This window comes from Halictus rubicundus, chromosome 2 (assembly GCF_050948215.1).
Source record: "Halictus rubicundus isolate RS-2024b chromosome 2, iyHalRubi1_principal, whole genome shotgun sequence".
Classification (NCBI taxonomy): Eukaryota; Metazoa; Arthropoda; class Insecta; order Hymenoptera; family Halictidae; genus Halictus; species Halictus rubicundus.
Window position 1 is genome coordinate 27,486,167 of NC_135150.1, and position 22,530 is coordinate 27,508,696.

The 22,530-nt window shown below is 43.0% G+C and overlaps 1 protein-coding gene and 1 long non-coding RNA gene across 4 annotated transcripts in view; one reads left to right on the forward strand and one right to left on the reverse strand.

Moving 5' to 3' along the window:
* Ken (zinc finger and BTB domain-containing ken and barbie protein) overlaps positions 1–8,470 on the reverse strand; it is a 58,622-nt gene extending 50,152 nt beyond the window's left edge. For 2 of the 3 annotated variants that reach the window (XM_076806368.1, XM_076806367.1), the window contains exon 1: positions 7,867–8,470. The gene's annotated coding sequence lies outside the window, so the exon portion shown is untranslated. The remainder of the gene's footprint in view (positions 1–7,866) is intronic. The other variant, XM_076806369.1, reaches the window with a different exon arrangement.
* Positions 1–22,530, forward strand: part of LOC143365874 (uncharacterized) — a 501,730-nt gene that overhangs the window by 54,327 nt on the left and 424,873 nt on the right. The window lies entirely within an intron of this gene.

A 22,530-nucleotide genomic window follows, 5' to 3' on the forward strand; every position in this document is an offset into this window, starting at 1 on the left:
CGCGTCCATGCGCTGCCGGATGTTGTTACCATCGGAACTGTATCTTCGTATCGTTTAGCGCGGAGAAAAAGAAACACGAGCAAAGAAACGAAATGCAAAGTTAAATACACACGCGATACCACTGTTGTGCGCCTAATTACAGCTGTTGCGGGGCCCGGAACATCGCGTTTATAGCGATTTAATTACGATCGCTCTCTGATAATCCCGGCTCTCTTATCAACGGAACCCGATCCGGAGATAATTTCGCGTTTTCCAGCTCCGGCTCCGTTCAGATTCGCCGACCTGGATCGTTCCAGCGAGCGGCTTTCTTCCCGAAAGAAACGACGCACAAAGACGCAAGAAACCGTCCAAGTCCCGCGATTACCGGGAGAAATGTAAACTCGCCTTACGTAACACCGATTCGGCATGATTCACGATCGATTTAGCCGACTCTGCACCCGATCATCGCAGTCCGAAAAAAGTCTGCGACATTGTTCCCAATAGATACCGGCAGCCTTTCGAACGCTACACTCGTAACAGAGAGATTTCTCTATATATTAACAGTACCCATAAGTAATCGATTATTTGCAAAGAATTTGTTTTGCCTTTCGAATTGACGAACCCTGGATTTCTATAAGAGGGGGATTGAAAATTTGCAAAGGAAAGATGGCAAACTGATAATGATGAATTTATTACAAAGTTTGTTTTAAATTTCAAAATAATTGATTACTTATGGCTCCCCCTAATATGTCGCCAAGGCCTGGACGATAAACGTCGCGGAACTATCCCCACTACTGCTACCACTACCGTGATTGTAGCACCCCTGGACGATATAGTGATTTCTCTGTATGTGTCGCCAAGGCCTCGATGATAAACGTCGCGGAATTATTATTGGAATTGTCATGTGGTCGCTTATAACTGTGGTATTGATGCAACCTTTGTGAGTAGACAATGTTTAAACAAAACGATTTTCATCATTTTTATTATCTACACACTGTGTTATTGTTACAAAATGAATTTCATAAATTTATTTCATTAGATTCATAGTTTCATAATTGAATTAACCAAATTTTAATTTTACCTCTTCATTGTATGTACGAATTAAAAGTATTTCAATTGAGAAATTGTATATTATTGTTATTATTGTTTTTCTATATATGTCGCCAAGGCCTGTATGATAAACGTCGCGGAATTATCCCCACTACCGCTCGAGAGGCCTCGGGCGCCGAGGAGTGTAAACATAAACATAACTCAGGTATGTCTCCTGGACGATATATGACGTTGGCAATGCCCGTGTTGTTGACAAATATCGAGAGTTCACTGTATAAGTCATCAAAAAGAAACCGTATATTATTATTATACCGTTAACACTGTATAAGTCTGCCAATTATCATCGAGTTGCGGATATTTTAACGCTGGCTCTACGATATTTGACGGTGCAACCAAAAAGGAATGAAACTATAGCGAATTTTGATAGGGACACAGAGCGGTCAATACCGAAAAATTGATAACCGTGTCAGGAATTATGTCTCATGAAGAGTTGATTCCAAAAAGATTTATACAACGTTCGTATTATTTATAAATAAATTTATTTTTAAATGAAAACCGGTAAACAGCATTTGAAGATCGTAAGCGGACATCAACGGTCTGAAATTTGTTTTCCCAACACGCGAACGTTTTGCAACAATTTCTGCAACGCATTCTTAAACGCAACAGTCGAGTCCAAAAATGAGTTACGTGTAATGTATTCAGGGATTTGCCAGCGAGATTCTTTTCCGCTTCATAAAATCGAGAAACTGTTAAACCGCCAAGTATTATGTATTGCCCAAGAACGATTCCGATTTTCCTTCGATTTTTATTCGGCCGAATTACACCGACGTCCTTTTAACATGATTGCCCGAGACGAAATCGTTTCGATTACTTTTACAAAGACAGCGGCGTATCGCCAATTATCCAGAAGGAATTTATTCATAACCTCGACGATTTTCTAAATACACAATTATTTCTGGGTTAACCGAGATAAAAACAATTCGAAATGAAAAATACTTGATGTGTACAAAATCGACTAGCTTGAAACCCCCGAAGAACAAACTTCAAACTATTTTTTGCTCCAGAGAGAGTCGTTTTGCACGAGTGCCAATTCGGTATAGATTTTCTTAGCATACTTCGTGCGATAAAATACACATTCAGCGAGTGAAAGGACAAAAAACTGGCGTTCGAAAGAAAGCATACAATTATTTTCGCCTTCCCAAATGCAAAACATTCTATGAATTAACCATGTTGATTTCAGCTCCCGTTCCGGTGAATATTTATTGTTGGATTTTATGCATCTACGACAGAAATCAGTCGATCAATTTCGAAACAGTAGAAACATTTACTTTACTTTTAGTTTACTACGCGCTTACTACGCAATTTTTATTTCGCTCAAAAAACGTTTTAAATTGCACCGTGAATGGATAAAATCCGCTATTTAATTCCTCGGGGAAAATTCTGAAAATTCGCGTAACCGCTTTGTCTCTTAGCGCTGTGGAGAATTTCGTGTTAATTTCGATTCACGTCAGAGAAACCAATTAATTTCGATTATCGACGCGGGGCTCGATTAAAGGCGAGAAAAGAATTCGTACCGTGACGCATTAGCGGGTAAAGCTAAGTAAACCCGGAATTTCGACCGGTTCACCTTTCCAACTTGCCCGTATAAATTTTGTTTCTGCCTGGGACATTTGCGCGGGCACACGCAATCGGACCGCGGCGATAGTATGCTCGTATCGGTGCAACAGAGAAACGTGGTATAACCGGCGGATAATGGTCGCACGAATACAAAATGACGAACGCAAAGAGACGCCTTTCGACGAGCCCGACCTTGACTCAAGATCGCTTTTTCTTTACGATCCGTCATCGCGAGCCATTGATGACCACATTGGACTCGCGGAACGCCTCCCTACTTCTCTTCTTCTTTTTTCCTCTCCCTCTTCTTCTTCTTCTTCTTCTTCTTCTTCGTCTTCTTCTTCTTAAAAACGGTTGCGCAACTAACGCTCACATGCGACCATGGAGCACCTGAACTTGAATCATGCGCTCAGAAGAAGAATTTGCATCGTTACGCGATCGAGCCGGCGATATCCTATGATCTGCTTGAAATTTCCCCGGAACGCGGGAACGCATGAATCATTTTCAAACAGGGAACACGGTGATGCGCTCCTCGCGTAATTAAACGGAAATTGTATCCTGTTATTTCTGTCCTTCGCGATCAATTGCGAATTTTTTATTCGTTTACGCGAGTTTAACGCTAGGTTTACGGGACAAAATGGCGGGTTCTAATATTGTTAACCTCTCAACATAACAATTATTTTGCAAAAGTGTCTATTATATTCGAGTATTCTCGGGCTTTTAGGTTAAGAAGTTAATTTAAAATTATTAAGATTCTGAGGAAATTATTTGGCAAATTTATTTCTTTTGGTATATATTATTTTCAAAAATATCAAGAACGTGCTAGCCACATCTTTAGCAATATTTCTTTGGGTATGTATTACCTTTAAAATATTGCTAAAAATGTGCGTAGCAGGTTCTTGACATTTTTATAAAGTAACGCAAAATACAGTCACGGTTTTACTGCTCCGGAAACCTAGTGTTAAACATGCAACGATTCGACTAACATATTTGATATTCATCTAAAATAAAATAAAAACAAAACTCCAGCTAAATCCGCAAATAGTTCTAATAAAATAAATAGTCACTTAAAGGTTTTAAGATAACAGAAACATTAAATAATTTAAGGATGTCGATATATAGATTATTTCTCGCGGTCGATGCAATTTTTATTTTGCACAAAGCTCCGCCTATGGAGTGCATTAAAAATTCTATTGCAAGTTACGAACAATTTTCGGATTGCATAATATTTCAGTTCGCTTCACCGTCGCAATTATGCTGTCACAGCTTGAGAATATAAATTAACTGTTGGCGATAATTTATGAATTTCCATGGCGCTCAAAATAAAAAATCCCGATCTACTAGATCAGCAATAAAAACCTAAATAAATCGGTGTTTCCGTTTCCATCCGGCACCGACTGTTCCTCCGTAAATGTGCGAATTAATTAACGTTGTAGCATCAGGAATTCGATGAGATAATAGACAGTTATGTGAATTTCCAAACAGTTACATCAACGCGATCCGAAGAATGTCTTCGCGTATCAGGCCTTATAATAACCGGAGTAACGCGAAATAATAATTTTAGAAAAAAACACGGTTTTCCCATTGCCGTTAGAAACGCGTGTTCGCGAAACGAGTTCTCGATCGATCATGCTGTGCCTAGATCAATTTATGAAAATTAATATTTGCAGAAAGCTCGGCCCGATTGCCAGCGCGTTCGGTGGAAGCAGAAATCACTTTTTCTCGAGGTCGATAATCACGTAATTCATTCGACCAACTATCGCCATCGCGTCGTCCCATTGTCGGCGCGCGAATTGCTATACTTCGCCCGTCCGTTTCTAGGCGCGTTAGGATCGTTTCTGTTTCCAATTACGTCGCCACTTTAATTTGCGCTGGTGTCTCGCGTTCGATCCCGCGGAATGTTGATCCACTGCTCTAGAAATCATTGTCGCTCGCTGTTTCTCCGATGAAAACGTAATCAAACGGGTTCGCGAGAGACTGAAGGAAGCTTTTCGATCATTATAGGCACTGTCTCGCGATCCACAGTGCTCTCTATTCGCTCTCCCGCGTAATTGCGCATCGAGGCCGCGTCGCGAATCATCGAGCTTTACGTGTCAGGTCATTTTCACCTAATTTCGAATTGAGCTGAGGTTAACCTAATCGATCACCAGATTTTCCCAATTTTTCTCCGCGAAATTGCTCCACCCGCGTTTTACCTTTTCCAATTAGAATAAATTTCCTTAACACTGGACTTTGTTTTACAATTCAAATTGCAGAGACACGCTGTACTTGACACACTTATTCATATTTATTTACCACTTATTTAGTGCGATGTCTCGATAAATGCAGTCTTGTTACTTTTAAAAGGCAATAGAAATTAGTTACTGTTAGCGGTCGGCTGTTTCATTGTTAATAATTAGGCTCGATACCACGGAATGGAAATCGTTGGAAGAACATTTAAAAATACAATTGAACTGTTTCATTTGTATTTCTTAAAAAGTAAGTAAACGAACGGTGTCTATGTGTGCACAGGACACGTGCGAAACGTTTATGGCAGTCGGTTTGTCCGTGTTTGTCAAATCAAAACACCTTGTCATTTTCGAAGACACGAATTTTTCTGACAAACTGATGAACCGAGTGCGAATGTTTACGCAAATTGACGGTTTTGGAGGACCGATTGCTGAACACAGAAGTCGGAAAGTACTATGCAAATCGGCGAGGATTATGCTCATTCCGCTTTAGATTTTGATAGAAACGCAGAAAGACGAGTTCTCCGCGTGGAAGGATCGCGCGTTTATGCGAACAAGATCTACAAAAGTTATACGTTGTATCGTGTTTCGATTCACTCGTCGAGATGGAAAATCGTTTAGTAAATTTACATTCACATGACGGCCACCATCTTTGTAACGTTCCATTGAAGTTAATTCACTTTTTATTCTGTCAGAATTTGTTGCACTATGCACGCGAATCATTTCGTGAAAATCGATCATTTTCAATGTTAGGTTCACAGAAAGCACCAAAAGCGACTTTAACACTAAACCTACCACGGTCAGAATGGCTGATTTTATATTTTACAATTGTGGAAACTATGAAAATTCATTTATGGAAAATGGTAGACTAAATCTCCTTGTCCGAGCATTTATTACATTGAAAATTATGGACAATCTCAGTAAACTTAGGGTTGCCATTTTTATCAGGCAATATTTACCAGATACTGTTAATGTTTGGTAGGTTTAGTGTTAAACAAATGACAGAAATGTATGTAATAGTTCGATTTTTAGCGGGTTTTACTATAATATATGTTCAAAGAAATATATCGAATTATCCCACAAATATTAATGTTTCATCGAAATTAAAAATTCACTTTTTATCCTGTCAAAATTTTTTGCTCTATGTACGCGAATAATTTCGAGAAAATTTTCAATGTTAAGTTCACAGAGAGCACTAAAAGCGACTTTAAATAACAAAGATGTATGTAGTTCGATTTTTCAGCGGGTTTTACTATAATATATATTCGAAGAAATATATTGAATTATCCCACAAATATTAACGATCGTAATTTTAATAATTGTTGAACCCGTCATTGTTGACGGAGGCCATAAATTTAGTGTTAACGCGTTAACGCGTTAACAGTTATGTCATGTCAGTCACATACGACTGACAGTGATTTTTGCCCAGGTTTAGACTTTAGAATTTTATTAAAATCTTCACAACTCAAAAGGGTTAAAATATCTCCTACAACACATTTAAAATATCTAGTTTCGCTTTCATTAAACAATTAAGCGCGTTCGTATACACGTCAATCCGAAACTCTATTGCGATGCGGTTAACGTCAATGAATTGTTAATTCCTTATCGAATAAAAATGCAACTTTTCATTTTGCGATATCTTGTCCGTAAAATTTACAGTAGCGACATTTGGCCTGCGTTCGACGTGTATACTCGTCATTGCTCGATTTCAATTCCGCGTGAAGGATTTTTGAAATTAAACTCCGCAGTTAACTGGTCAATTAAATTACTCTGATTTTGTTAGACCCTCTGGGAATGATATTTTTTATCATTAGCGTATATATACGCTCAATTTTCCTGGCCACTATCACCGGAGCGTATATATACGCTCAATTTATTTTTTCGTATTTGTTTCTTATCTGTTCTTTTACTTGTCGTTTTTGTACTAATAAAAAAAAAGTTTGCCGATAAAAGCCTTCTTTTAAAAAGTTTAGTGATGAGGGAAAATGGGTTATAATTGCCACCCCTCCCCCATTAAATTCAATTGAAGCCGTCGAACAATGTTCGAATCGTTCGCAACCTGAAGCTGTTGAAAGTATTAAAAATTCAAAAAATTTGTCAAAATCTCTGACACTCTGAAGCGGCAGGAAACATTTTCAAAGAATCGATGCAAGATTTGAAAAATATTTCGAGATGCTTTATCCCTCTATCGGGCCTAATCAAAAATTGGCCTAATCAGAAAAAGTGAGTGCAGCCAAATTGAACTCGGTTCTCTCGCAGAGCCCTAATTTCGAGGCTGGTAGCGTCAAAGAGAAAGGTTCGCTTCTGGGTCAGACCCCGAAAAGCCAGCGAAAGGGTTAGAAACGCAGATTGACGATGAAGATTGACGAAAGAAGAAAGAAGAAAGAAATCTATCAGTCCCATAAGTTCCTGCCGTGGATATGTTTATATCATTCACCATTGAAAAGTATTTTAACGAAAAACCGCAGAAATTTGACTGGGACGGTCTTTGCGAAAAAGGTCAAAAAAGGTTGAAGAATGAAAGGTTGACTGCCATGTCACCCACATGTGAATTATCTGTCCAGGTTTTAAAATGAACTTTTACGTTAATATACTCATCGTACCGATTAGGATCCGTAAAATGCAAGAAAGTTGGAGGACTACTCGATATCATACATTTAATTATCTTCAATTTTTATTTCAAAAACACCAGAACTACCGAACCAGTGAAAATGACTGGCGGATGATCTCTTCTTCCACGATTACTGAAACTATCGAAACGTTCTCCAAAAAATTTGTTAATATACTTTCTTTGGTGTCACCATAAAAATTGTATGAAACCTGAGCACAAATTCAATCTTGCTGTCATCATAAAGGGACAAGTCTAACTCATGGAATTTCATGGAATTTCCGAGGTTTCTAGTTTGCCGCTCAAAGTGTTAAATGCTGCAAGAGCATAAACGGCACGAACTTATGGGACCCGATACATCCGCAACATATCCAAAAAAGTTCTCACCTTGTAATTCGAATCGTCCGCACTGTATCCAATATGGTATCCAAGGGGAACAAAAGATTCGTCGAACGCGATATATATATATATATATTTATATAAATATAAACATATATAATATATATATGTATATATTATCCGTTAAGACTCTCTTGAAGAGTCACGCAGCATCTCCACGAGCCGACGACCCGAAATCCCGTGATAGCGGCGGCGAGGACGACGACGGTGCATACACGTGACGTACATTGATATACCGGAGCGTGGATCACCACCGAGAAATAGATCACGGCGCGTCGTTGTCGAACGCAGGCGAAAACGGTCGACGATACGTGATGGCAACAAACAACGACGATTACGTTTCACCGGAACAATACATCGGCCACTAGGATCACTTCACACCGGTGTGCGCGTCGTCCGCATAGTTGCGCGTCACGTGGAACCGTAATCGTTGCCGATTTTTCGTACGGATCGTTGCTCGATCGATTCGCGCGCGGTGAAGATCGTCGGTTCGATGATCGAGCACTGTGTCGTGTCGCGCGCACAAACACACATGTACACACAACAACACATACGCGTGATCGTCGAGCAGGAGAAGAGAGAAGAAAGAAAGAGAAAAAGAGAGAAAGAGAGAGAGAGAGAGAGAGAGAGAGAGAGAGACGTGTCTCGACACCTGATTTACTGTTTCGCAACGGCTGCTCCGGGTCCAGGGATGAAGGAGAAAGGTGCCGCGGGAATTACGGATCACGATGACGACGACGACGCAGCGATCGACGCGTTACGACGTCGACGACGACGACGACGACGACGAAGAACTTTTTTCCAACGGGGTCTGCTCCGTTGCTTGCCCAGGGTCAACCGGCTGGCTCCGTGCGCGGCACTTTTACCCGTTGGGTACTCTCAAGGACTCGGAGGTGGCTCCTATTCCTTTCTCTTATCCTTTCGCGCGCGCGCCTTTTTTATCCCGCTAACCTTTTTAAGCGCACTTTTAATTCCGCTCGGCCGCGTGTCTCCGCGCAAGCTCTCCTGTTCGCGCGGCCCTTAGAAGACCACAAGGATCATCGGTCCTGCTGATCGATCAGAGAGAGGACAGCTGCGAGATTCACCCTCGATCCTCGACGACGCTCGCCGATCAAGAAAACAAGCGGATCCAGCCACATCCGGATCGTCTTTCGAAACTCGTCCTCGCGGCAACGACACTTCCGGTACCGCTGCACTTCCTCTTTTCACCTCTCTTCGGCAACTTCTCCCTCTCTTTCTCTCTCTGTGTGGCGCGAGTCCTCGTTCTTCTGCTACGGCGCTCACCCTCGCGAGCTCGTGTGCTCGAACACCGTATCTCCAGCAACGTGTATCGTTCGTGCGATTTCCTGCGGCCCCGGGATCACCGGGAGAGACTCTCTCACTTCTTCTTCTTCTTCCTCCTCTTCTTCTTCTTCTTCTTCTTCTTCCCCCTCTCTCTCTCCTCTTTCTCTTTCGCACCGGCTCCTCTTCTCTTCCGTCTGTCGCCTCTACCTTTCTCTGTCTCCTTTCTCCTCGGGTTTTGCAATCCGTTTTACGAAACTGCGGGACACGATCGAGCAGGCACCCGAGCGAACGAACACACTTTTCCACGAGCGTCGGTACACCACTCTCCCCCTCTCTCTCTCTCTCTCTTTCTCTCTTCGCGTATCCCGGAAGCGGGCTTGCGACGATGACCTTGGCTAACTTGATTTCACGAGACAGCAGCTTTCTTCTCGACTCGCGGTTATCCTCTTCTTCTTCTTCTTCCTCTTTCACCTGTTCGTTCCGTTGTTCGCCTCCACCTTGAAGATACACAGATCCTCCTCGGGACTAGAAGAATTACAGGCGGTTGCACAATTCCTGCAGATCGAACTCGAGCGTTCGAGTTCCCCGCGACGACAGTCGCCGGTCGCGCCGTTTCCGCGGGAACGATCGACAGCTCTCGGTTACGAGACACCGTTTCTCCGGAGCCGAGAGAGAAACAGCCTCGGGAAGAAGGTGGAACCAAATCCGAAAGCCGTTCGAGAGAAAGAGGGAAAGAGAGAGAGAAAGAGAGAGGCGGGAATATTCGGCTGTGTCCAGTCTACGAGACAGGATCGGATTTTAGCGCGCTCCGCACGCGCTCCCGCGAGAGCCCTAGTCGGCGGTTTCAACTTTTACTTTCAGCTCTTACACAACGCGGCCCGCCGCTCTTGCCTGGTACGTAAGCGGTAACCGAGTGCTCGCGAGAGAGCCTCGCTCTTCGTTTCGAAGCTTCTTCTTTTTCCGTCTCGCGTTGTTCCTCCCTTTCCTTCTTCGTCGGTTCTTCGCTCCTTTCTCTTTCTTCCCTGTTGTCGATCCTCGTCGGTGGGTCCACCCGCGGCTTCGACGATATCCTCAGCAACGATCGAACACCGTATCCGTGGCGGTCGGCCACGAAAAATTGTCCCCCTTTCGAAAGTGGAAACCGTGTGTGTGTGTGTGTGTTACCGGGCCGTGCGCGTCAACTGTCCGCGGCGTAGCTCTTCCGGAGGACCTTCCGCGCACCCGACCGGGCCTGTCCAAAGAGCACGTGCATCGACGAAAGCACGTGCGGATGAGCACGTGTCCGCCTGTTTTCGTCCGACAGTATAGTCGGCCGAGATCTCCAAAGTGTCAGCGTATCGGTCGCGCGACCTCTTCGGCTGGGATCACGGCGAGGTGAAACGGTTCAATTTCACGCGACGGTCCCCTGCGACCCGGAAGAAGAAATACACCCCACGACCACGTGACACGTTCAAGCGAAGTGGTCGAGAGAGAGAGAGAGAGAGAGCGCGCGCGCGCGAGTATGAAACAACGTTGACAACGTGTTCGCGTGTGCGCCCGGTTTTCTTTTTTCGGTTGATATTTCCGCGCACTGTGCCACACACACGCGCCGAACGTACACGCAGACACATACACACACGCGCACACCGGGACAACCTTCTCTATATGCACAGACACACACTGTAATGGGGGGAGGTGGCCCGCGCGCACTCGATCAAAACGATTGATGTTGTTTTTCGCGTGCGGTGTGGTCTCTCTTTCTCGCTTCTCGCCGGAGGACTTCTTCAGGGAGAGAGGGTCTCTTCCGGTCTCCGCGGTGTGTCTCACTGCTCCTCGCTCCGTCGTAACTTTTGCGCAAAGCCGAGACCCTCTCTTACTCTTTACTTCTCTCTCTTTTCCTCCCTCTCTCTTTCTCCTCCGTCTCTGCTGCTCTCTTTCTTTCTCTCTCTCTCTCTCTCTCTCTTTCCCTTTTGCTCCGTGTCTCTTTCTCTCTCCCGGTCCTAGGTAAACGCGGAGAGAGGTAGACTGGGCAGTCAGTAAGAGATGGTGGTGGTGGTGGTGGAGGTGGCGACGATGGTGGTGGCGGCTGATGCGATTCGATGGTAGTGGTGGGCACACGGACGTCGCTCGAAATGTCTACACACTGTCCACCGAACGTACCGTCGGTACGATGTCGACGACGATGTTAGTGAGCACGCGGTCGCCCGTGTGCGCGTTTGTGTGTGCGTAGTGCGACGACGACGACCATGGTGGTGGTAGTGGTGGAGCAGTGGTGGTGGTATCGATGGCGGTGGTGGTGGTGGTGGTGGTGATGGTGGTGGTGGTGGTGGTAGAGAAGAGGCCAGGTGGGCCCGGTGGCTTACAGGCGAGCCCAGAAAGGGTTGAGGGTCCGAAAAGCACGGTTGTCTCTCTCGGCCGAGAGAGCTCCCGGGCGCAATACTGCTCACGGCCGATGGAGAGGAGAGGAGAGGCCTCTCTCGCGCGAGTCTTGCGAGTTCGTTTGTAAAGGACCGTAGTATTGGTTCCTCGTCGAGTGCCACCTCTCGCCTCTCCCTCTCCACGTCACTCTCTCTCTCTCTCTCTCTTCTGCGCTTACTCTTCCCTCCCACCATGTCGCCCTTCCACCTAACCACCTTCCTCTCTCTCTCTCTCTCTCTCTCCGCTCTCCCTTTCCTCACTGGCGGTGCTCTCACTATTACATTACAAATAGCTCTCTTGCCTAGGCGCTCGTTTGTGAGGTGTTGCTCCTTCCGTGTACATTCATACGCGTCGGCGCGGCGCTCCGCGTGTATGCGCGTGCCTCGATTCACAGTCTAGCTCGTCTATCGGGCGCGCACGGGCACCGTGCGCGTATGTGCGCGCGACTTCGGTGCACATGCACGAGCCGTCGTCGCGCGACAGCAGCTATAGTCTTTCTCTCTCTCTCTCTCTCTCTCTCTCTCTCTCTCTCTCTCTCTCTCTCTCTCTCTCTCTCTCGCTCTGTGTGTCTATCTTTCTTCGTGCGCTAGACTCCCACCTCCCTCTCAGCCATTAACCCTCTCTGTCTCTCTCCCTCTCTCTCTCTCGCGCGCGCGTTCCCCCCACCCTCTCTCTCCGTCTCCCGCTTTTCTCCCTCCTTTTCTCTCTTCCCCCCGCCTTTTCTTTCTCGTTTCTGTATCTAGCCGTGTGCACGAAGTCTTTCACGGGTCTAGTGTGCGCGCGCGCGCTCGAGCACCACGCACACCGGCGAGAATCGCAACGGTTCTCTATAGGCGGTGGATCGGCCGTCCTCGTCGGCCGAACGGGGCCACACAGAAGCGCCTCTCTGTCACGGTAATGGTGTAATACAAGACTTCGTTTGTACCCGTGCACGTAATACGTAAGAATGAGGCAAGAGTTCCCTCTAACCTCCCCCCCCTTCCCCCCGGGCTCTTTCTCTTATCCTTTCTCTCTTTCTCTCTCTCTTTCTCTTTCGATCCTCTTTCTCTCGACGACCCTACCCCCGGTGGCCCTACGTTTCCGTTCTCTTCGCCGTCTTCCCGTGTGAATCCCCGTTCCCTTTTCTTCGTCTCTGCGATTTCCATCCTCGCTCGTGCACGCCGGAAACTTTATCTTTCACTTTTCTCGTCCCACTCTCCCCCCATCCCCCCTCTCCCCGCGACGTTGTTTCTGCTTTTCTCCGCCCCGGATCCCTTTCAGCTCGAAACGAACGCACTTGCGCTTAGTCGTCCCGCGAGCCTAGGAGATGGAACGTTGCTATTCCACCTCTTCTGCTTTTTCTTCTTCTTCTTCCTCTTCTTCTTTTTCTTCTTCTTCTCTTTCCTCGTTGCCCTTCTCCTCCTCCCCTCCCGTTGCTCCTTTTCTTTTTATTCTCGCTTGCCTCCTTTCTCTCGTGGTTTGTCGCCTCTTTCGACGACCTTCTCCGAACCCGTTCATCCGTTCCCGCCATGCCCATCACACTCCCACGTGCTTTCTTTCCGGTGAAAACGGGCTGGCCGAATCGGCACGCGGGGCGAGCGAGCACGGCCCGAGCCCGATCATGCCCAGCCCGGCACAGACGCCGAAGCCCTCTCTCGATACAGTTCTTTTTCATACCGAGGAATTATAATGCCGTTGCTCCAGTTATGCATCGGACACGCTCTCAGCCGTGATCGATAGTGAAATGCTTGAATGACTCGCTGGTAAACACCTTCGGCTTCAGGTTTCCTCCGTGTTTATTTTAATTACGGGCTCAGCCCGTGACGCAAACATCTTTGACCACTCTTGTCGTCGGATATGGCCGGCGACCACGTTCAAATTCGAGACCGTTTCCCGCCGTTTGTCCTCGCGTTAAAAATGGCGCAGCAGGAAAATGCGGTAGAATTATTAGAGGGACCCATAAGTAATCAATTAGTTTGAAATCTGAAACAAACTTTGTAGTAAATTCAAGTTTTTATATCCATCATTATCAAGGACAGTTTCCCGCCGTTTGTCCTCGCGTTCAAAATGGCGCAGGAGGGAAATGCGGAAGAATTATTAGGGGGACCCATGAGTAATCAATTAGTTTGAAATCTGAAACAATCTTTGTAGTAAATTCAAGTTTTTATATCCATCATTATCAAGGACAGTTTCTCGCCGTTTGCTCGCGTTCAAAATGGCGCAGCAGGAAAATGCGGTAGAATTATTAGAGGGACCCATGAGTAATCAATTAGTTTGAAATCTGAAACAAACTTTGTAGCAAATTCAAGTTTTTATATCCATCATTATCAAGGACAGTTTCTCGCCGTTTGCTCGCGTTCAAAATGGCGCAGGAGGAAAATGCGGGAGAATTATTAAGGGGACCCATGAGTAATCAATTAGTTTCAAATCTGAAACAATCTTTGTAGTAAATTCAAGTTTTTATGTCCATCATTATCAAGGACAGTTTCCCGCCGTTTGTCCTCGCGTTCAAAATGGCGCAGGAGGGAAATGCGGAAGAATTATTAGGGGGACCCATGAGTAATCAATTAGTTTGAAATCTGAAACAATCTTTGTAGTAAATTCAAGTTTTTATATCCATCATTATCAAGGACAGTTTCTCGCCGTTTGCTCGCGTTCAAAATGGCGCAGGAGGGAAATGCGAAAGACTTATTAAGGGGACCCATGAGTAATCAATTAGTTTGAAATCTGAAACAAACTTTGTAGTAAATTCAAGTTTTTATCTCCATCATTATCAAGGACAGTCTGCCATCTTTCCTTTGCAAATTTTCATTGTTGTTACCGTTGCATTAAATCCCGCGTGAAAATGAAAATGTTTGCAATGACGAATACGATTCTCGGAAGGTACGGACGCCGCCATTTTATTACAGGGTTGTAAAAAGAATTATACTTTTTGGAATATTTTGAACACAGGCGGCTGCTTTACCGAAAACTGTAAAAGAATACGTGTTTCAACGATCGGTACCAAAGGCAAAACAAATTCTTTGCAAATAATTGATTACTTATGTGGGTAATACCACCGGCCACACGCACACCAGACATTATCCCCACGCGAAACCGAACATTAGATCTGATAAGATTAGCGGGTTACCTGATCGGACATTTAGTGTGACGATATTTAGAACACCTTCCCCCGGTTTTTTCTTTTCGGTTTAATGCCGGGGTCCACGGTGCTTGGACTTTCTAATGAATTTATGGCGACTGGTTTTTCTTCGTAACGACGACGTTCATGGTTGACCGAGGCGAACGATTGAATGGAAGGCGTATAAATTAAAAAGATTGTTCCGAGATGCAGCAATTTGCAAGTCGCAGATTGCGTCGTTGATAGTGATCTCGAAGACGTAAACTACAGTCTACGATTTCTTCGAACACGTCGAGGGCTGTATGGACGTCCATTAAAGTCACATAAAATTGAAACAATTTATTTAATAATATGAGAGTGAACGTGCCGAACTTTATCATAATAATTACTTGTATGAAGTTCTCGCACTTTGTAGATGATAAAATTTGGTTTACTTAATAGTTTGTTGTGATAACATTTTATTTAATTATATTAGAGTGTAAATGGCGAAGTTTATCATAGTAATTACTTGTATAACATTCCCATAGCTTGTAGATAATAAAATTTGGTTTGCTTAATAGTTTGTTGTGATAACAATTTATTTAATTATATTAGAGTGTAAATGGCGAAGTTTATCATAGTAATTACTTGTATAACATTCCCATAGCTTGTAGATAATAAAATTTGGTTTGCTTAATAGTTTGTTGTGATAACAATTTATGTAATTATATTAGTGTGTAAATGGCGAAGTTTATCATAGTAATTACTTGTATAACATTCCCATAGCTTGTAGATAATAAAATTTGGTTTGCTTAATAGTTTGTTGTGATAACAATTTATTTAATTATATTAGAGTGTAAATTACGAAGTTTATCAGAATAATTACTTGTATAACATTCTCGCACTTTGTAGATAATAAAATTTGGTTCATTTAACAGTTTGTTGTACATTTCCAAGTAAACAAAAATAAATGACAAACCTCCCTTGAATCATTCTTGGATTTAGGATAGAAAACTTGGAGTATCAATTGAATGTGTTAATTGTAATTTCAGTCTTTTCTAAGAAGACTATAGTGGAGCAGCCTATGGCGGAGAGTAGCCAAGCAGACGGAGTATAGTCCTTCATAACCCCGAGTTAGACTATATCTGAAATATGCGTTGTTTCAATTGCGACAGAAATTGAAGGAGACGATAACCGTACGAAGCTGACGAAAAATAATAATAGATAGTACAGTTGTGATTATTAACCATACAAAGACAGCCTCGAGACTCGGCTACTTATCTGCGTACATAACGATCTACTTCCGACACTTCTCTTCAGAAATAGTATCTGTGCTCAAACAGGAATCATACTTGAATGACGATCTCGCAGACGTAAGCTGCGATGAATATTTTTTCGTAAACGTTCTCGGTGAAATAACATAGATATTATAAGTTTGTTAATTGTACACAATTGTCTCCGTTTTAATCATTCCGGGCCGAAAAATTTGAGCAATTTCTACACAATACGTTGGCTGTTGCACGAGAACGCAATAATGGAGCAGCCTAAAATATGGCTGAAAAATTACGTTGCTTTAAAGCGGATAATCGCAGACAGTTAACCGTACAATAGCTTCTTTTTTTAGCTGATAGCAAACACAAATGACGGCTCACCTCATCGTCCTCAGTTAAAATGTTAATAAACTGCAAAAAATATAGCAAGGTTCTTAATGTCGTCAAACGGCTTGGCAGTTTAGCATTTCTGCCAGTTATGTTTACCATAAAGTCTGCAATCTATCGGTGAGGTCAGTTGCCCTGTTTTGATTAACAAATTATTCGTTGCGCGACGGTCAACGTGTGAAGGTTCTTCTTCAACGCTGTATTTGCCGGAAGCCTATTAACAGGATCTTCAATAATAAATTAAAAATCATATTCACATAGGAATCCTAAGCGAAACTAGCAGATTACGTCGTCGGGGGTGAGTTTTAGGTTCGCGATTGAAATCGCTATTGCTGTCGAGGGAATTGGAGCAAAATTCTTAATCGCGAACCGCAGACTTTCAAAAATTACGAGATAATAAGTAACATTACACGCATCCTAGTAACATTACACGCAACAAAATATCAGAAAAGTATAAGCTACTATCAACTATTTGAAATACTATTTCACACAGTCCTACAAAATAAGTCTCGCTATTTTCAACATCTTCCAAATGAAATACAATTTTCACATAATATTTCAAAAACTTTTTCTGATAAATAAAATAATGTATTTGCATGTGTTCTTTAAATAATAAAATAAACTACTATTTTCTATTTCAAGTACTATATTGCCCAGCACTGGTTTCGTTCAATAGCCTTTCAATATTCTCCGCGGATCTATTTAGTGTTAACCCCTTGCCCTATAATATCGAGTCATGCTCGTGACAAAGATTCTGAACAGACTGTAATAAATACGTGTGTTATTAATTTCCTTTAAATTGAAATAAAATTCCATTTTGGCGTTGTTAATGCACAGCTATTGGAGAACATATAGGCATACAGTAGATATAACATTTTCGCCTTTTTTAAGGAAATTTCGAGTTACAAAAAAGTTTTAATCACTGAAACCGTAAAATAAATCGTAGTGTAACAGAAAACTGTGAGTCAGTAGGTGCCGCATTATACTGCCCACAATTAAATATCTCCCAAAAATTTCGCTTAAACAAACATGCATCAATTTTCACAGCAGAGCGCTACGCCATTAGCCGAGCACTGGATATTGCCAATTTATATAGTAATGCTACAAATTCTCTCATCTTCAGTGACTCGCAAAGTACAATCAAATCACTACAGAATCCAACCTTCAAACATAGTATCAATAACCATATCATTGAAATCAAAACTAAGTACTCTACGTTTACATTAAACAACAAAGGCCAGAATTTCATTAAGTTTATCTGGATACCAGCACATATAGGAATTATCGGTAACGAAGAAGTAGAGACTCACTTGCGAAAGATACGACCAAAGAAAGTCCTTCGCCAGATTTCAAGGCTTCAATCGCTGACCTAACCAGAGACCTCAAAATTCAAGCAAGACTGTCCAATAACACCCTAATCAAAAAGGAAGGTCTAGTCAAAGGTGCGAACTACGTTAGATTTTATCACAAGGACAAAGGCAAACACTGGTCTTGTGCTCTCCAGAGATTTTCTAGTTTTTGTAAATAGACGTCGAGCCAATCATTATAATTTAAACGCTTCATTGGCAAGGGTTAACTTTATAACTAACAGTGCTTGCCATTGCGGAGCAGAACTCCAAGACCTAAATCATGTTATATGGCAATGCCCAGACTATGAGAATGAACGTGATACATTGGAAACAAAGCTCCTCAAAAGCAAGTACTGTTTCCCTCTTTGCATTAGTTCCTTCTTATGTGAACCTGATATAAAAGGACTGAAAATAATTTATAATTTCCTTAAACAATGTTCCGTTAGAATTTAGGAACAACGTAAACCTATTGAATGTAAGCCAAATGTAATGATACTGTACTTGCTATACAAAACCAGTTGGTTTAAAGCAATAAATGAATAAATAAATAAATCGTAGTGCACTCGGCGCTGTTTTCAATCTAAAACTAAATTTCTCTTCCGTCTTAGAATATTTTCATTTTGTTCATACGAAACTGATCCGATTTCTACATATAATATTGAAATGTTTAGTAATCTATTAAACACAAATTTTGTGATGTAACAAATATTTTGTAATTTCTTTGTAATTTCTTTGAAATAATGCCACAACAATTTCTGGTGGTGCTTGAGAGTGACCACTCGAGTGCAAAGGGTTAATGGCGATCGAATGCCGGCTCTTCAGGACGGGCAACCTCCGTTTCACCTGCGACGTACGTGCGCCGCGTCGCGTAATTGCCATTCTAGTAGACAGTTCGCAAATAATAAAGCTCGGTGGTCGCCGGGCGTGCAACTGCTCTTTCAGCTGTTCCAAATTGATAGGTGCGGCGTTCCCTGCAACTAGTTTATGTAACCGCGTCGCGTCGCGTCGCGTCGCGTCGTCGCCGCGACACCGAAGCCGCTTCCGATCGCGGGAAAAACTTCTTTTCATTCATCTGTTCGGGGCTGCCCTCGTGGCGCGAACGCGCGAATGCGCGGCGCGGCGCGCGTCGTCCCGTTTCATTAACGCAACCTTTAAGCACGCGAGAACGTTTTACTTTTCATTGGAACTATTTATAAACATTCTTCGAAAGAATTTCATGGCCGACCAGTGCGGCTTGAATTCGAGTCGGTGTACCAGATACGTGATTGTTTCTTTATCCCTCTTTCTCTGGCCGGCTCGTGCCGCCGCGGACGTACTCGCACGATGCGTGCGCGAGCGCGTATGTAGCCGCTCTATGTACATACCGTTGCTGCTGCTGTTGCTGCCGCTTCTGGTGTAAATGTACCTACCCGCAGCTATTGCCATTCGTAGATTCGGTCAACGATGTGCACGCGTCCGGAGATTACGGCAACGGCCGGCTATACTTAGAGCGGTAGACGAATTTCGCTCGAGGGCCGCTTAGGAAACGAGGTCGGGGAACAGCTGATGCGATATGCACCGAGCCGCAATCCGCCGTGATAACGCTCTTCCCTTTTGCTTTTGCTTTCAACAGACTCTCGCTGCGCCGACGATCGAATCGAGAGCCTTCTCTAGCGTACTATTCCCTGAGCCACGTGTCTCTCCTTGCAAAAAGAATCCCCTAGGGGGCAGTTTCGAAGATAAAAATAAAATATTAGGGTGACCCATAAGTAAACAATTATCTTGGAAATCTAAAACAAACTTTCAAGTCTTTATTTCTTAATTTATTATACAGGTCGAGCCGCCAGAAACAGGCCACCTGAATAATTCTCGCCCGCTATTGGTGTTAGGAAGAAATGCATCAGATGGAACTTGCAAGGTTTCGAGGGAACGTTGATCTGATGTTAGTAGCTTTTTTGTAGCTGGACGCGTGAAGGACATATGAAGGTCAACTTCGTTTTTTTAAATGGAATGTCCGATTTTTTGTACCATAGGTCGATAGAGTATCGAAATCCGAGTAAAAAAGCGTTGACCTTCGTATGTCCTAAATCTGATAGTTAACGAGATATCGTCGAAAGAATTTTCTTTCTTCTTTGGGTAATGTCTCGTTAACTGTTAGCTTTAGGACGTATGAAGGTCAACGGTTCTATACTCGGATTTTGATACTCCATCGACCTAAAAATTATGCATTTTTCTACAATCGTTTTCACACACCATTGTCGGCAATTTTTAGCATACCCTCGAACAAAAGGAACATTCACGCTGTCGACAATCAACGGCTCCATATGCACTAATGAATCTTGCTCGATTCGAGCGTTTCTCTATTTGGTTAGCCGGCAAGACGTCCAGGAGCCTGCACCGTCGCTCGGTTGTTAAAAATGTCGTCGTCTTAAGTAATAATTTAATCGGTAATCGATGAGAAATAGGTAACCTTTTCGACAGATGCGAACGCCGCAACTGTCTATAGCGTCTTTAATCGTTCCAAGATTCAACGTCTGTGTTATCCAGCGATTTATCTTCTCCTAATCGATAATGTTCACCAATCGACAGCAATCAAATGTTTATTTTTGTCGAAATCGTGCTACCGAATCATGACTCTTCATGTCCAAAACAGTTTTCAATATATTCTGTAGGGGAAAAAAAAATAAATTTGACATAGAATATCAATTTCTATATTGTCACAGAAAAAAAAATTCATTACACGTAGAAACAAAACAAAATTGACTACATACGTGCAAAGAGACTCCTATACATACAGGAAAAGCTGAAAACGAAATCAAAATTTTAATAAACGCGAGATCCCATCGAAACGAAATTCTTTAAAAAATTTGTTTCCCATCGCTGAAAATTGTTGCACGCCATAGTGGCGGCCATAAACATTAACCCATTAGCGCCCATTGTACTCGCTTGAGTACAGGATAACAAGATTATATTTGTTTGCTTCTAGCGCCATCAAAGATTGACTAGACGTTTTGTTCATCGTTTGCTAAAATGTAAAAAAAAAGATTCTTGGGCGTTAATGGGTTAACTGGAGCTTCGAGATGTTATTGGCGTAGACTCGAGAAATGCAAGAAGCCGGACGGGCAAAGACAAGAAAGAAGAGCACGATGAGCTCGGAAAGAGTGTCTCCGCCGCGTCGAATATTCGCGCGCCCGTTATCACCGGCTAACTAATTGTGAGAAACTAATTAATTCGTTTGACACGGCCACGATGCGACGTCGGGCCCATCCCGTCGCCGGCGACCGCCGCGAGTTATCGTACCCGATATTATTTATTTATTTATGGTGCGGTCTAAATTAAAAGCGCGCCGAGAAGGCCGAACGTCTTGCGTAATCGTTGCAGGGAGCACGCGGCTGTTTATCATTACGTGTGAAAGAGAGGAGAGGAGGATGTGGACTAAACGAGCTGCGCAGGAAGGGGGGTGGGGGGAGAGGGGGGCAGGAAGAGAGGAAGAAAGGGAAGCGAGAAAAAGAGGGGAAGACTGCAAGGTCCTCTTCAACCTCGGCACGCATGCAATTAAGCACTTTGCCAGGCTTTTTTTCGCATTGTCTTTCTCTCTCTCTCTCTCTCTCTCTCTCTCTCTCTCTCTCTCTCGGTGTTTATGCTTTTAACATCCTAGGCGATTCGCTATCGCCTCCGTAACGCTCGTTTGCATCCGGCGTCATTACTTTTCCATAACTTTTGCATAAATTGTACGCGCGGGTTGTTGCAAAAACTGGACGTTTGATTGCAGCTTTGCCGATTTTCTTTGATCGAAACAAGACCACCGGCGGACAAGCGTTTTTCTGTCTACATACGCGGAAGTTCTGTTATTCGAGCGGAGTGTTTTTTATTAATCGGATGACTCAATGGGAAAATTTCTGGTCGTGGCAATTTAGTGTCGTGTGCGGGAGATGTGTTTTTGTGCGGTAGATACACGGACCGCATGAAAGAAACCGCACAAAAAAAGAAAATATTCAGAAATTTCAGAAATAGTTATGACAAGTAATTTTTTACATATTAAAGAAAATTATTTGTCATAGCTATTTATGAAGTTTCTGAATATTTTCTTTTTTTGTGCGGTAGATACGGACCGCATGAAAGAAACCGCACAAAAAAAAGAAAATATTCAGAAACTTCATAAATAGCTATGACAAATAATTTTTTACGATATATTAAAGAAAATTTTTTTATGCGGTGGAGAGGGACCGCATAGGAAAAAGTCTCAATATGTGTCAAGGATTTACGAAACAGCGAGAAAGTGCTGTCCAAACAAAATAAATAATTAAATTACATGTGGAAACATTTAAAAAAATTTCTCATTTTAAACATGGAGAAATTTTTTCAAAATGCGCATAATTCTACTTGTCGCGGTCCAAAATGTGCATCTCCTTGTGATGAGAACATTACAAGGGCGTTATAATTCATATACCTCATAAAAGAAAATCGCAGAAAAAAAATCTCACAAAACAAATAGCACAAAATAAAATTCGCATAGAAAAGGACCGCACAAAAACAGGTTTGACTGTCTAACGCGGATCTCATGGATTCATAAGAAAATTGAGTACATCGAGAAAAACACGGTAGAGAAAAAGTCAATGTTGACACAAGATACCTAAAAGTTTAGGGGGTTTGCGCAGCGCACGACTAAGACAGTCGCCGGGCACGCAACATTTCTCCGGTTATCAGCGCAATCTTATCACCGTGGATGTTCTTTTCCTCGCCTGACTCACGCGACACTATAATTAGGCCAATCTACTTTGCTCACCGACGTAGAGCGCGTTCCGGATCCGAATGATAACCCCTTTTTTACGAAATAGGGAATAGTAGTATTAGGTTCTTCATTGTTGTTATACGTTTTCTATTTATTTTCCATTTTTTAATAGAC